The sequence below is a fragment of the Microtus pennsylvanicus genome, chromosome Y, assembly GCF_037038515.1.
Source record: "Microtus pennsylvanicus isolate mMicPen1 chromosome Y, mMicPen1.hap1, whole genome shotgun sequence".
Classification (NCBI taxonomy): Eukaryota; Metazoa; Chordata; class Mammalia; order Rodentia; family Cricetidae; genus Microtus; species Microtus pennsylvanicus.
In genome coordinates, this window is record NC_134602.1 from 16,068,167 (window position 1) to 16,071,940 (window position 3,774).

Below are 3,774 nucleotides of genomic sequence, written 5' to 3' on the forward strand. Positions count from 1 at the left end.
CAGTAAACAGTGGGCACCAAGTACAAGGATGTCCTGAAATATTAAGTCTTGTCCATTCAAGGCCCCAAAGCCTCCAGCTAGGTTCAGGGTCACAACAATCTCCAAAACCCACCGAGCATGAAGTATTCAGAACCAGAAGCCTGTGTGTGCCATATCACATAAATTCATCGTGAGTACACCAATCTGTTTTTTTTTTTATTCTAAATTATTTTGTCCCATCAGAACGATCTATATTACCAATTAACCAAATTTGCTGCATCTTTGGTGTCCTAGAATTGCTTTAAATTGTTGCTGGGACAGTCTTACAAACCTTTCTGTGCTGTTATGAGACCTTAAGGGGACAGCACTTATTTCAGAAATCAAAGGCAGTTGGGTTCAATCCTATGGTTAGCTGTTAGCTAGACACTGGAAGGATGGATTTGACTAAGAAAGGGAGACAGCATACATGGAGGCAGGTAACCTTTCCTTTGCAAAATGACCCATTTTGAGGCCTTACTTCAGGCTCTTCTCTTCTCCTAATCTTGGTTTTTTTATTAGTTTAGGAGAAGAATTAAAACTCCATTTACAGTATCTGTGAACCTGAATGAGTTAAGTATGTGTGACCAACTGGATGTCTGCCTGTCTGTCAACAGGGCCAGAGTTCAGGGGCATCTGATGCATAGCACAGGAATGTCAGCCATCAATCTCTGGTCCACCTAACTCTACAGCATTAGAGTTGTCATGGTTGCTCATCTGATCTTCCTCATATGATCTCCATCCACAGAGATGTCCGAAAAATCCTCCCCTGAGAGTGCAAGTTCTTTACAAATGAAAGATTATACAACAGAAGACACATGGGAGATTTATATGGGCAAGCTGTTGAAAGGATAAAGTGACAGAAGAAGTTAATTGATTAATTAAAGAAGGAATCCGCTTCAGCTGATAGGTTAGAACATAGGTAGGTGGAGTAAACAATATAGAATGCCGGGAGGAAGAGGTAGTGAGCTCAGAGAAGCCATGCTCCCCTCTCCCCGGCAGATGCCATAGCTCTGCTCTCTGAGTCAGTTGTCGATGCAGCCAGCCACCATGTCAGACATGCTGAATTTTTCCTGGTAAGTGCACCTCGTTATACTACACTGATTATTAGAAATGGGTTAAAATGCTGAATCTAATGGGCCAGCAGTGTTTAAAAGAATACAGTTTTTGTGTATTTATTTCAGGCATAACCTTCATGCGGCCGTGGTGCTGGGGACACAGCCTCGCTGCTCAAATAACTACAGAATGGCTTGCAGCCTTGTGGACAACTGAATCCACTGAAAGCCTGAGAAAGCTTGGGAAAGAGTAAAGCATGTTTTCTTGGTAGCAGCGATTTCTCGGTCTGCTCTGCTTGCTAGAAGAAAGCAAGCGCTCTCATCTAAAAGAGGCTTGCTGACTCAGCTTCAGCTGCAAAACCCTGCAGCCCTTAAGAGGTCCTGCCACAAAACATTTAAATGGTGTTGATAAAAGCCAACTGAATGCTTGTATGTTTTCAGCAGTAGCAGGAAAAAAAAACTGTGTTGTTTTAAAATGCCGGGTTTCTGGGCCATCCTGCCTGGGCAAACTCTGACTGTTTGAGGAAGGAGGGCCAGCTACAGAAAGAGGGCTTGAGTGTCGTCTGTTGCAGCCTCTTTGATGGCAAGGACCTTGAAGCAGTGTAGACTTGTGGCACTGAATGCGGCTCTGTTCAGTACCTCAGCCACAAGGTTGAAATGACAGAAAGCTAAGGAATGGGCTACATCTGGCCAGCAAAGCCACGGCTTTAGTCCTACTGAGATTGCTTGGTAAATGAAAGATTCATGTGGTCAGAAAAACAGAGAGAGAAATAGAGTAAAGAGAGATTCAATGACAAAGAAAATCTTTAAATGATTTACAGTGTGTTAAAAATATGTGCAGGCTAAAATTTGAAGTTCTTAAAGTTAAAAAAAGGAAGAGAGTTGTTGGGTGTGGTAGTACACACGTGTAAACCCAACAGAGATTGACCTCTGTACCTTCAAGGTGAGGTAGCACACGCCTTTAATCCCAGTGCCTTGAAGGCAGAGACAAACAGATCTTTGTGAGTTCAATGTGTAGTAGCATACACCTTTAATCCCAATGCCTGAAAGGCAGAGAGAGGCAGATCTCTGAGACTTCAAGGACAGACAGGTATACAGAGTTATTCCAGGTCAAAGATACAGAGAACCTGTCTCAAAAGGCAAAAAATAAAAAGGAAAAATAAACAAAATATAGGTTAAAGGAAGCGCACAAAGATGGAAAATTCACAGCGAATTTTAATATTGTATGCTATTATGCTCTTTTTGAATCATTTGAATTTTGAGACAGTAGCAATAGCTGCTAAAAGATGTTTCTTTATAAAAGCTGCTGAAATAATCCAACATAGATATTCTGAAAATGCCTTGACTTTGAAATTTGGATCTAAGGACATGATGCTTTGGAAAGGAGTTTCTATTTTGTTTTCACAGAGGGTGATAGTCTGTGGATGCCTCTATCCTAATATGGTAGGATGGACCACGCCCTACTTAAATGTTGCTGTGAACACCTTTAAAAAATTGCTTCGCTCAACTGCCAATTGAGATAAATCAATAATGATGCCACCATTCAGCAGGAAGCATTTTGGAGAGAAGAAACTGCACCCACGTTATCAAATATGGCTTATAAACGTTCTTTTACATTTACAGTAGGATGTGATATAGATAAGAATATTTGCATTAGTATAGATTTTGCTTTACTGATAGAGATTTTAGGTCAATTTTGTTATATGTATATGCATTTTTGATCTTCATTAAGGTATTGTGATTGTGTAGTTCATTTAAAAATATAATGTATATAGGTTATTAATGGATAATCATTAATAATAGTCAAGTTTGTAGTCATGTTAGTTAGATTTTCTAGCTACATAGATATATATATATTTCTGTCAGATAGGCATTATTCATATCTCTCTAGACTACAAAATAGGCTATTTAATGTTTTAGTACCTTAGGGTTTTTCATGACAGTGAGACACTCTACTCTTGGCAGCACATGTCTACTTCAGGAAGAAGATGGGCATCAAAGAGGATCCTTATGGAGTTTGATAGCCATTTGGGGAAGAAACTGCTCTTGCCTGGATTGTTGCATAAACTGTACACAGAAAACACTCAGAGAGAGGACTACTGAACTTACCTAAAGGTGAGATGATCTTTTCGTGTTCCTGATTCAGGAAAGGGTCAGCAAAACATTCTTCAAGACAAGCAGATAGTGACTGCCTTTGAAATTTCCTGCTTCATGGAAATGTCTGCTGGAAACTATGGGCCTGTAGGCTGAGGATGGAAACACCAACGGTGCAGAGGAACTTTGGGTGACTGTCCAGGCAGCGAGATGTCTCTGTCATTTCTAGAGTTTGAAAATGGCTTACTTTTTGTTTGCTTAGTTAATACTGTATTATTCTGGAGTCTCTGATGGAGTTGAAGAATAGATAGATAGTTATAGTTTTCAATTGTTATGATAAAAGATATAATAGATATAAATATTGTAACTGTAATTCTTGCTTGATAACTGTTTTGTTATATGTAATTTTGCTATGTTAAAGTTAAAGATTCCGTTCTTGTTTAAACAGAAATAGGAGTAATGATGGAGTATAGGTCATTGGTTAATTAAATAAAGAAACTGTTTGGCCTGAAAGGTTAGAACATAGGTGGGTGGAATAAACATAAGAGAATGCTGGGAGGAATAGGAATAGAGCTTAGAGATGCCATGCACCTCTCCCATGGGCAGAAAT